Source organism: Strigops habroptila, chromosome 3, assembly GCF_004027225.2.
Source record: "Strigops habroptila isolate Jane chromosome 3, bStrHab1.2.pri, whole genome shotgun sequence".
Taxonomy (NCBI): Eukaryota; Metazoa; Chordata; class Aves; order Psittaciformes; family Psittacidae; genus Strigops; species Strigops habroptila.
Window position 1 is genome coordinate 26,944,389 of NC_044279.2, and position 13,580 is coordinate 26,957,968.

Sequence of the window (13,580 nt, forward strand, 5' to 3'; positions counted from 1 at the left end):
AAGAGTTACAGAGGTCCTGCTACCCTCCTATATTCCTCTGCAAAACCTGTTGCAATAGAGTCTTCAACAGCCCCACAATCTGTAACCGTTTAGATATCAAAAATGAGCTAAAGGCACATATCTATTAAAATGCCCAAAGAGTTCTGGTCAGTAGAGCTAAATCCAACTGGGGGCTTGTCTGTTCACAAGTGATGTTCCCCAGGGCTAAGTGTAGGGGCCAGTTCTGTTCAAGAACTTTATCAGTAATCTGGATAAGGGCATCAAGTGCACCCTCAGTAAGTTTGAAGACAACACCAAGTTGGACAGGAGCGTTGGTCTGCTTGAGGGAAGGAAGGCTCAACAGATAGATCCGGCTAGGGCCAGTTGCAAGAGGTTCAACAAGGATCAGTGCTGGGTCCTGCACTTGTGTCACAACAACCCCATGCAATGCTGCGGGCTTGGGGAAGAGTGCCTGCAAAGCTGCCCAGTGGAAAAAGACCTGGAGGTGCTGACTGACGGACCTGAACATGAGCAGCTTGTGCCCAAGCAGCCAAGAAGGCCAATGGCACCATGTCCTCTATCAGAAATAGTGTGTCCAGCAGGGCCAGGACAGTGATTGTCTCCCTGTACTGGGCACTGGTGAGGCTGCACCTTGAAACCTGTGTTCAGTTCTGGGCCCCTCACTGCAAGAGAGATATTGCGGTGCTGGAGCGGGTCCAAAGAACAATGAAGGTGAAGGGTCTGGAGCACAAGTCCTGTAGGAGTGGCTGAGGGAACTGGGGTGGTTTAACCTGGAGAAAAGGAAGCTCAGGGGGGACCTTATTGCTCTCTACAAATACCCGAAAGAAGGATGAAGAGAGGAAGTGGCTGGTCTCTTGTCTCAAGTAACAAGTTAAAAGATGAGAAGAAACAGCCTCAAGTTGCACTGGGGGAGGTCTCAACTGGATATCAGGAAAAATTTCTTCACAGAGAGAGTTGTCAAGCCTTGGAACAGGCTGCCCAGGGAAGTGGTTGAGTCACCATCCCTGCAGGTATTTAAAAGATGTGTAGGTGTGGCACTAGGGACATGGTTTAGTGATGGACTTGGCAGTGCTAGGTTAACTGCTAGACATGATGAGCTTAAAGATTTTTTCTAACTTAAACGATTCTGTGATTCTACTATCAACATGTCATAAAGTCTAGCGGAGGGAAAAGCAGACTCTGGCTTTGACCTAATATTTCCTGGCCAAATTTGGACAGATTTCTGGTCAGAATAACCAGAGCACTGAACAGAGATTTTGCCTCAGCTGGGACTTCCATCCCAAACTCAGAGGCTGGTAGCTAAACATAAGCAACACATTTACTATAAAACATTTGATTAGTAAAACTTACAATGCTTGCTTCATTTCACAGATATCTAAGCAAAATATCTCAAGCAAGTTTGTGATGATCCAATACTGCATACTGAGGTAAGCTGGAAACCATATATCAAAGTGGAATATGTAGAAATATTCCAGGAAAAGAGTTAAGTAAACTTGGTTTTATGGTAGTAACTGCTATATTAGGTTCAAGTCACAGGCTTAAGTTGTGGCCTGCCATCACTCATGGCACTGAGTGTCAGCAGTCTCATGTATGCTTTTGGCACTTTATATCACCTAGCACTTTCCCAGATATGTCCAGACATTACATGGGGAAGACGATAGGTCAGAGACCACTCACAAACTTTGTACTCTCCAAACTGCTACATGTTTTGACACACTAAGGTGTGCAAAGAAATCACAGTTTGGGGCTAACAACCCACCAGTCAGACAGGCTGCAGAGAAAAAACTTGCATTATTTAATGAACTTTTAACTGAGGAAAACACTCCCCAAATAATCATCATGTCTCATGGCTGTGACATTCAGTGACCCCAGAGGACATCCAAAAGCTATGTAGTGGAAGTGGAGTCAGCAGGCACCATTAGACCTAAGGACCTGTGGACAGGCCCTGGTCCATACTGTTTTCTCTTTCTGACTGAGACATGGAGAGGACAGGACATGATCTATCCATTACAAAGGCTGTGAAAAATTACTCCAGTTCCTAGTGAAGATTGCTGTCTCTGTCACTTGACATACCTTTTCTCGTATGGAAACTATCAGATAGGATTGTTTTTCGACAGTGTTGAAGTGTGTGTTTCTTCTTAGGCACATATTGTGTTCAGGACCACCTGGCTGGCTTACCATTGTGGGAGGGAGTTCCCAAAGGATGTCACCAAAGATATAACCACATGAAAGTGTTAATTTTCCTTTGAGATATTATTTCAATTATCTTCTTTACTTGCAATCCACTCTGGTACTCCTGGCCCTGGAGAACTTGCAGCAGACAAGGCTGAGCAGCTCTGGTATTGGGGTTGTGACTGATGATCTTTGAGGGCCTTCCCTAAAGAGGCTAAACTATGCTACTTCCAGTTGTCCATCTCATAGACCAGGGTTTCTCCAAAGACCAAGAAGGGGTCACAGGAAGACTGAAGTGTGAAATAGATAGGAAAGGGCAAATTAATTTTCCTTTGCACTGTGTCCAGCATAAGATGGACTTGACAGCAAATGGCAGTAAATCCTTCTGTACTCCAGAACTCATCTTTCAGAGCCCCAGCTACAGACATAGGGCTATTACGAAACATCTAAATTTGTGGGTTTTTTTCAAATGAGATGAAATTTTACCACTCTGTTTCCATCTTTGAACTGAGAAAGAAATAGCTGTGACTATATGCAGTGGATGTCTTCTAGTAATAATCCTTTACTGTAGCTAGACTTACTTTAAAAGCATGATCTGTTCTCCCCAAGGCTACTTATTCCCTATCTGAAACATTAAAGTAACTGCTGAATAATTAGCCGTTGATACCTTGGAAATTAATGTTTAAAATGCAGAGGAAAAAAAAATTGTACATTTTCTTCAAGGAAAAAAAAAAATCAAGCTTGAAGTTGAAAGAAACTGCATAATCCTTTCAAACGTCCCCCACTTCCCAAGAAAACAAAACAGAGGATAGTATTACTGCTTACCATATATACCAAGCTTTTTGTTATTTTTGGTGCATTTCTGAAAGCTATAAAGCAATTAATCAGGAAGGACTGGGATTTCGATGTATATTGTCCATATGCTGGTTTTTGACGAAACGTGCCTGATACACAAAAACTACAACAGGTGGGGGGACTAGAAAAGAATAGAGCAAGTGAGCAATAATTAGGTTTTAAATATTTGATATTATTGAGAAATAATTAAGTTTTAAAGAATAGGCATAAGTAGTAGTCAACAATGAAACCCAAGCAGCTTTCTCAGGTGCACATGGGCTTTTCAGCTATTCATTCCTGTGTAATTAAAGCTGTCATTTTGAATACAACTGTCTGAAAAAAAAACATCAATGGAATCTTGGATTCCTGAGTATGCACAGCTTCAGAGCCTTTGCTGTTTCTTCTTGGTTTGCACAGTCACAGGAAAATTAAAACAACATATAGTTGGAATCTGTAAAATCACCTCAAATTTCTAGTGCCTCTTCTTGGGAATACCGTAAATTATGGTGTGGAGACTGGAATGAGTAGCTGTGGTTGGAAGCTGGAACTTCATAAATTGGTTTTCTCACTAGAGAAAATCTTCATGTAACTACGTCCTTTGGGTCTATTAGTAAAAGCCAGGTCTGAAAATTCCAGCTCCTAAGCAGAGAAATATCCCAAAAGCAGGGTTCTCGGGGTGTTCCAACAGCTTGTACTTGCCAGCAGTAGCTGGAGTTGTGGGAGAGAAAAGACCTTATCACTTCATACTATGATGTACAAAGGGCAATTCCGAGACATATAGTTGTCCAATATGACTAACTAGGCTAGGATCAGTAACTGGTCATTTTCAAGATTTGGTCAAAGATGAATGTGGACCAAAACCAGGAACCCCTTAATTATGTAAACTTGCTATTAAAAATGTTCTAAATCATCTCTGAAGAAACTAACTGACCGGTGCTGTGGGGCTGCTGCATTACTTTAGGTATTAGTAAATTAATATTCAAAGAACAGTACCAGCAAGAACCAAAGATACAAGAGGAAAAAGCGCATGCTCTTATTGCTTGTTCCTTATTGTTTCTCTTATTTCCATATGACTATTTTCTCTGACCCCCTCTTTTTCTTTTCCCTTCTATCTGTTCTTTTCGTTTAGAAATTCATTGCATTCCCTCTTGAATTCAACGATGCTTCTAGCTTCAGGGGCCCTTTATAGTAACTTATTCCATACACTTCTAATCCTTCTGTGTAAAATAGTTTTGCTGTAGCATTTCTTTTCTTGTTCCCAACTTTCTAATTTTTAGATCATGTCTTCTAGCTTCTATGGTCTTGCAAGTGTAAAGAGCTTGCTTGGATCAATTTTATCAGTCCTTTTCATAATTTTTAAAACTTCAATTGGGTTACATGAAGTCTCTTCTTTTCCACTGAGAATATGCTCAACTTTCTAGGTCTTTCCTCATAACTTAAATCGTTGATATCTGGTATCATTTGTATAATTGCTCTACACTGCTCCCCTGAAGAGCAATTAGACCTTTAAAAAGATATATTGGCCAGCACTGTATAAATTATTCAAGGTAAGGGTCTGAGAAGTAAAAATTATTCTTAAATAAGAATAATTCTGATTCTCTTGATTTAGACAGAAATTCCTCTACCATTGCTATTCAAATTCCAATTCAATTTGCTATATTTTTAATTTCAGCTACATAATGGGATGAAAAATGATAAAAATTTATTTCTTATGTATAATAGGTAAAATGATGGGGGAGAAACACTTTGCTGTTATAAAGATGGTATAGCAAGGAAAAGGAAAGGCAAATTAGAGAACAAAAAAGTTATAACCCATTTGTACATGATACTAAGCACTTATCTGCCTTTCCCAATCCTTCAGTGGGTCACATAAAAAGAACAAAAAGTGACCAAATTACAAAACCACAGAAAGAGTGCACTTCTAGAGCTTGGCACTGTCTGTACCCCATCATGGTTGTCCATTGCATTTCACCTTAGCTATAGAGACAAATAATTGTGTTCAAACCTGGCTTTAGTCATTGCACTGACACAAATTCTTCTCTGTTAGAAAGCAAAACCAGTATCTTTTCCAGTAAGCATGTTTTGGGTTTTTTCCTTTTTTCCTCTGTCTTTATCTGTGAGGCTTAGACTTGCTCACAGCCATCCTTATTTTACACGTCACCAGTGACAGGGACTGTATCTCTTAGCACAGTGGCACACTTACATATTTCTTATTTGTCAAATAGAAACACAAGAATCTCACTTTAAATAACCACACATGCTACAATGCTGTCCCAAAGTAGAACGTACATTTTAAAAAGCTTATTCACACCTTTTTCCTAAGTTAAAATTGTTCAAAGCCTTTAAAAACACTTCTGCTAATCACCATTTTCTAAAATATGATTATTATCTAAAATAAGGTAAAATACTTATTTTTCAAAGCCCTTCATTGACCCAAATTTCTTTAGAACACTGAAGAGGTCGGATGGCCTTAGAGGACTTCACTCAAACATTTTATGCATTCATAAGCTCTTTATTATTTTCATATTTATGGGAGATGACGAAAACTGATCTTTAAATGTCTCCCTCAGATGCCTGGAAAATGTTTCAGTACAAATTCAGTAAGCCATTGATCAGCTAACAGTGTAATACTGTGAATATTGCCGTTGTCCTGCTAGTTCAACTGGCTCATTGAGATATTGTTGTAGATAATGGCCTGAGCAATCAATAGTATTGGCATTGATGTTTTGTGCCACTCCCTAATATGGGATGTTTTTTATTAGTTTCAGGGTTGTGTTCTTGTATCCCTACTATCTAATGGACCTATTTTTATGCTACAATAAATCAGTTTATCTCCAGGAACACAGAAAGGTATTTGTCATATAAAACTATTGAGAATATTTGCAACTAAATAAACCGTATCTTGTCTAGATATATCTGTACAGAAACTACTCATGTCAGAGGGATGGGTGCTCTGCCCTGTAGTAGAATCTAAGCCAGGATCTGTAGGCTCCTTTATACCATCCTGTGAAGAAAGCATTGTAGTGATTATCCCAGGGAGATAAAAGGATATGTAATGAAAGAATTCCCCAGAGAACAGTGAAAAGCATTGCAAAACAATTCCCCCTGTAGTCCTAAACATTTCCCAAATGAATTTTTTCACTTAAAAATAGGACAAATTCATTAAAATAAAACTGTTTTCAGGAAACTGAAATCTTTTTGGTAGGATGATATTGTTACTATTTCTGTATCAACCACACTCTTATTTACTGCCTTCATATATGAAGTTCCATCTTTTATTTTCCTACAAGTAATCTAGGGTTTTTATTAGCTGCAAGTTATTTGTTACCCACAGGCTGCATACAACCAGCCTAGCTACACTGATAAATTTTCTCATCCCTCCCCCAAAATCATGATTAGTTTGTCACCCTATGCTTGCCATTATAAAAGTCCCAGCAATTTGTTATCATGCAAACCAAGAATCTTTCCTCTTTTATGCCACTGACGTCTACCAACAGCGATGATACTGTCTTACAGCACATTCTACATATATGCATCTGTTCTGTCACAGTTAACTTTATTCCTGGCAGAAAAGTCAGGGGAAGAAAAAGCCCACCTAAAAAAGTGTTTTCTAATGCATCTTTATTTGCTGGGCTGTTTATCTGCACTGCCGTCACTGTTGTTCGCTCACCATTCTGCGATTTGCTATGCTCTGTCAGTCAAGGTTTACCACAAGCTCTGCAAAGTCCTGTTCATGCTGCACATTTCCTTTTGCTTATCATTCTCTTAAACCGTCTTTTTACATATCTCACATCTCTTTTTCCTCTTCCTCTTCTTCCTCTCTATAGGTCATTCTCCGCTTTCTCCCATTGACCTCCTTGCTGCTTCTCATTTTTTGCATTTAGAATTAACCATGTTTCATTGATAAATCTCTTACAGTCATTTATCCTCTTGAGGACCTCTGCTTCTCTTCCCACCTTCTCCACATTCAACTTAATTGTTAAACACCTGTCACATATACAGTCCTCTCTGTCTCTCATTGTTCACAGGTGAATGCCAACCACATCTCCAGCTGCTGATGGCAGTACTATACTCATTTCAGAACACTCTGGTTTTCATACAAAAGCAGACACAAGACAAACTGATGGACACTTTCTGTTAGCATGATACAACAATTTTATATAAATCATGCAAGTAAAAGAAAACCATATGAATCTGGTGGTGAAAATGAACTTGGAGTGACTGGCACAACACTGTCCATCTGCATGTGAAGTTCTTTATTGGGTGCACAGCCCAGTTTAAGAATGCCTAGGTTGGCACCCAGACATAGACAGAACTTTTCCATAAAGCTCTATAATGAATGAAACAATGAAGGTTTTCAATTCCATGAACCTACATAAGCAGCTCAAAACCAACTACATTCCTATGAAACTCTGTTGAGACGAAACTGGTGGAAATCATGACTAGGTTTAACAGGAGAAAATTCAGTTATAAGATTTGTGAATATATTATTTGACGTATCTGAATTTTGGAATGTCCAAAGTTGAACATTTTTTTATCCTCCTGTGCTGACCTAAATCATCACTTCTAGGAATAGACACGTGATGAGATACATGTATGAGCTTTATCCATTAGAGGTCTTTCTTCTTACTTTCCTTGAAGACCTCGTGATATCATAGCAGTGTGTGAAGATGTATTGTTAAGATACATGTGCTAATAAAAGGAATTATCATAGAATCACAGAATCATAGAATAGTGTGGGTTGGAAGGGACCTTCAAAGGTCATCTAGTCCAACCCCGCTGCAATGATCAGGGACATCTTCAACTAGATCAGGTTGCTCAGAACCACATCCAGCCTGGCCCTGAATGTGTCTGGCGATGGAGCATTCACCACCTCTCTGGGCAACCTATGCAAGTGTTTTACCACCCTCATTGTACCTTTTTTTTTTTTTTTATGTCTTCATATCCAGCCTGAATCACTCTTCTTTTAGTTTAAAACCATTATCTTACTGGGTTCTGTTCACATTCATCCAGAATACAGAATCAGCTCTTCTATTACCATTTCCAAAGGTGTTGTTCTAATATTCCCTGTTGGCTGGAAACACAGAAACTTTAACATAGTTGAGTCTACTCTGACCTAGGAAATTCTCCATCTGGCTAGTTACTAAAATTTTACTGTCCTTTCCAAGTAGCACATAGGGTCAACCTAGTAGGAAATATCTGTTCTGTGAAATTTTCCTCCCCAGACCTAATTTTTTTTTTTTTTTGATTGTCCTTAATCTAGTCTTTTACTAGTTGAACCGTTTTCTCTTTTGACACACAAAAAAAATAGACATGACAGGCTAATTTTATAAGTAAGTCAGACATATTTTACCACTACTTTGTGTATTGTATCTTAATATTTTTCTACTCTATGTTTTTTATTAGCTGGTTCTATAATATTTTCATCAAGAATCCAAAGAATTACTCCTACCAAGTACTGTAGTCTGTCCTTTTAATATTGCTTATTAATGCTGCAGTTTGGAGTTGTGCCTCAGTAAGGGTGAATCCAGTTGTGATGTACAACTGATAGCCCCTGCCCACCAAACAAGGTCTTAGTAGAGGAGAAAAGAGAAGAACCAGTGCTTCCATGTCAAAAAAACTCCAAAGTTTTGCTGTGTAAAAAAGAATGATAACAAGGATGGGCAAGAATTTGTTTCAGTATTCACTTTCCCCTCCAGATTATTCACAACTGTATTGAAAAATGCTGGTTCTAGTTCTGATCTCTGAAGTACCACTAATAAATAGCCTCATTTCACTGAGAACTCAACATTTATTCCTACTTTTGCATTCCCATTTTCAAAGCAGTTTTTAATACATGGCAGTACTGTATTTCTAACCCTGTGGTTATCAAGTTTCTTAACTGACTCTTATGAGGTACTTTATCCGAAGGCTTTTGAGAATCAAATGTCAATTTGTTTTACTTGTTCAAATTTTAAGAGAGTGTTTAGAATTTGTGATGTTTTTATTACAATTTAGATGGTTTCATTATGTTGCAGGCAAACTGAACTGCCTTATAGAGAGACTCTTTTAAAATTAATATTATATAATTTCTATTAACTATTTTTATTTATTGTGGCATATTACATTGAGGGAATGACCTTTATCCCTTCAGTACATTTCTCATTGTCTGATATTTGCCTAGGACTAAATCACGGAACATCATTGTCAAAAGTAACTGAAAGGGTAGTGAGAAGTGATATGAAAACTCAGCCAATGACAGTGTCAACCTCTTGGTCTGCCAACACCTAGGAAATAAATGCAATATACTCATAGAAGAGACTAATATGGAAGATATTACTGGGCTATCTGCAGCCTTTGAAATTTTCAAAGAATATCTTGTATATGCTGCTAAGACATGACATCACATTCAAAGAAGGGAAATTTATATTCAAAAAATCACTCTAGAACAAGGAAGTTGTTGACAAGAAGAATAAGAAGGACAAACTCCTGTGGAAAATAATTTGCTTTGTGTAGTATTTATTTTTAGAGTAATTAATTTTAGAGTAATTAGAGTTCCCTATGCAACTTGTCCAACAAAAGTGCCCTGGACTATTTAAACAAAAAAATTGGTTATGAGAGCTGGGTTTTTGTTATTCTTTTAAATTAGTATTCTGTGCCTGTTGATCTGCCATCAGAGGACAAAAAAAACCCTCAGATTCGTGCAGTCAAGAAAAATTTTAGAGTGCTTAAGTTCAAGTAATTAAGGTTCCTGGAAAACGAATTATAAACGCTACCTTTTCAAGCTGAGAGGGCTTATATACACAGTAGACATCCATTCTTTTTTCCTACGACTTAGGATTCTGGATAGATAGATAGATAGATAGATAGATAGATAGATAGATAGATGGATGAATGGATGGATGGGTGGATTGGCTTGACTTTTAAACTTCTGTTGATTCTTTCTCTTGCTTTCTTCTTTCTCTTTCTTCTCATTCTTTGTTCTTTCATTCTTTCATTCTTCTTCAATTTCCTCCCCATCTTTCTCACGTTCCTTCTCTTTGGCCCTTTCTTTTACTTTCTTTCTCTTTTCCCTTCTCTTCTTCACAGAGAGTATATCTGAGGTTTAATGGTGTTCTTGTAGTTCCAATTCAAAATATAGAATACTCCCACCACCACCACCAAACAACAGACTATTTCAAAGAAAGTTTGGGAAAAGGCCTTTTTCACTATGTTTTAGGACATAGAATTTCCAGTGAAATCTCTTCCCTCCCTTCCCTCTCCCCCTGTACTTTTTCTCCCTTCAGACCATTCCACTGTTCTTGGAAGAGATATTTCAAAAGATCCAAGTTAAATATTAGAAATACTTTGCTTCTTCACTTAATTGCTCACTTTTAATTTGCTGAGCTTTCCTGCTGGCATGTAAAACTAGAGTTAACTGTGTGGTAAGATGCCATTTATGTTAAGGTGTAACAAACTTGAATACTGTGTTCAGTTTTGGAGCCCTCACTACAAGACAGACATTGAGGTGCTGGAGTGTGTCCAAAGAAAGATAATGAAGCTGGTGAAGGATCTAGAACACAAAACCTATGAGGAAGAGCTGAAGGAACTGGGGTTGTTTAGCCTGGAGAAGAGAAGGCTCAGGGGGGACCTTATCACTCTCTACAACGACCTGAAAGGAGGCTGTAGTGAAGTGGGGATCAGTCTCTTCTCCCAAGCAACAAGTGATAGGACTAGAGGAAACAGCCTCAAGTTGCGCCAGAGGAGGTTTAGGTTGGATATCAGGAAAAATTTCTTCACAGAGAGGGTTGTCAAGCATTGGAACAGGCTGCCCAGAGAAGTGGTTGAGTCACCATCCCTGGAAGTATTTAAAAAATATGTAGATGTGGCACTTAGGGACATGGTTTAGTAGTGGTCTTGGCAGTGCTAGGTTAACAGTGATCTTAAAGGTCTTTTCCAACTTAAACAATTCTATGATTCTATGATTTTTTGAGAGGCCATGTATTTAAAGGTGTGTAAGTGCATAAATATTTCAGTAGACCATACAAGAATTTCCAAAATTATAGAAACAGCACTTACGCTTCTCATTATTTGGATGCCTTTGAAAATATTACCCAACGCTTTTAATTAACATATCAGAACCATCATAGGCTTTTGAACATACACTTGAGTTATTCCTTTCTCCTAGCTCTTCTGTGCCATGTAGCACTGCACAATAACTACCTTCTATGCAGTTTCCTATGCTACCATGAGGTCTACCTCTGAGGGATAGTATGGATTTTTAAGTATATAAGAATACCTTTTTAATAAAGCTTCTTGCCAGTTCTGATTCCGGTGTGACTATGGGAGAGAAGCCTGTCCTCTTTAAGTACAACAATTGCACATTTGAATTTTCAGAAAATATGTATTATTATATTAAATTTAATGAGTGACAAGAAATGAATCTTGATTTGAGAAATATTTTCTCAGTTACGCGATATGCTATTAATAGTAATGGGTCTTTTTATGCTTAGTCATTGTGCATATGTGTCATAAGATCTATGATGTTCTTTTAATGTTATACTCCAAAAAGAAAAAGACAGTGTAAGAGGTGGAAGATTCATCATCCTTATTTCACTAAAAACAGGGTCCTTGGACATGTTCAACAATTTGCTATGGTCAAGTAGAATAAATCATGATATGCACTGATCTCTAGCATTTGCTGTTGTTTTTGCTAATATGTTAGTAGCCTTTCCCTCATTACTCCCTGGATTTTGTCAGAAGGTGAAACCAATCAGCTGCTGAGAACGCAGCATTCAGGCCCACCCTGAGGAGCTCTGCACCACAAGTCCTTACAAAACGCTGTGCCAGAAACACAGCGCACCACCAAGGAATTGTTAGCAAATTTAGCTCTTTGGGTCTGAACAACTTTGGTGTCGGACCTTCTTGAGGTTTGGCTGATTAATATGCTTATTTTGCATGACAAATAACTTTTCTGAGATAAAATGGGAAATTATTTTAAGCTAGCTTATCCTCAGAGCCTCTTGATCTGGCACCAAAGCTCCTTTTTCATCTTTGCTTAATACGTATGCTCATTTCACACACACAAAACACTGAGGTGTCTATTGATTTCAGCGGCAGCTGCATACCTCAGCATATGTCTTAGAAGTACCTATGTTCTTACCAGGATGCTTATTCATGCTTGGTTCTTTTAATTTGAAAGAGCCTTACAGTGCTTGAATTGGTCAAATTGCTCCAAAATAAGTGGACTCTGACTTGGAGTGAGAAGAGCACTCCAGTGTTGCAGGGACAGAGGCTTTAGAAAGAGCTAAAGAGAGATTCTGCACCTGACACAGAGCCACAAAGCCCCAGGAAACTCTCTCTTATGGAGAAAATAGAGGGCTGTAAAAAAGCGAGTTGCGAGCTAGGGATAGTGACTTTGTCATTGTGCTCAGGAGCTTAACAAAAATTCAGTTTCTTTTATTAGTATACAGTGTGATCCAGAATTAAGGCACTACTATGCAGTGCAAGTTTCATCCAGGAGATTCTGGGGCCTTCTGTCTTAGCCTGTGATACTCTGAAATTCTGAAATTGTCTCTGTGAATATGCATCCCGTTTACAAAAATGACTGAAGGCACACAGGCATTTAACAAACACTGATTTTTTAGGGAAAAGAGGATTGCTCTGATTAAAACAGAAGAGAAAACCTTACAGCAACTTGGGGAACAATCACCTGTCATCTTAGAACAGGGCATACAATAGACAATCTGCTTCAAGCCCTCTGTCACTTCCCCCAAATTTAAATTCAAAGGTAAAATATAACGTTATTCCTTCTTGCTGCATAAAGACTTCTTTCTACTCATAACAAAAATAAGAAAAGATGGTTATTACATGTATTACTTTAGCAATTTTAATCTATACTTTCCATTTTTTCTTCCATATCTAGTGGGCTATTGTATGTCCAGTGGTTTCAAAGTAGATACCACTTAACATATAATGCAAGAAACATATATTGTGCCAAGATCATTCAGTTTTTATTACAACTTTTTCCTTCCAATTTTCTACTTATAATGAGTGCATAAAAGACCCCTTTTCACCCTATTGTTTTTAGTTTAAAAGCCACTTTATTCTTAATAAAAGGAATAATAAGTGCCAGTTGTAAAATACTCTGTCAATCACTTCAGCACTTACAATTGTGTAACACCTTTCTTTAGGACCTCTTAGAGTGCTTTAGAAAAGATAAAAACAAATAAAATAAAATTACAATTACATTTAAATGCAAAATTAAACTAATCTGTTTTAGATCACTTGAATTTTGTTACTGAAGGTTGAAAGGAGACAATGTGCCCCTGAACACTCTGCAAGTAGCTGAAAGCTGCAGTAGCCTTGTCCAGGCTGATCTTTGAATGAGCTTTTCCAGAAGACCCTCATTAAAAGCAGCCTAAACTGTAGCAGAAAACATCTTTTCTTGTGATTCTCCATAGCTGAAATTCTTCATCTTACTTTATATCCATTTTCTTATTTTTCTGCTACATGTTGTTTCATCTGTGTGCACTTTTGGTGGTGGAAGAATTAACTCTTGAGATAAAAAGGTAAAACTTGGATTCTTCAATAAAACCCATATTCAGGTTAATTGG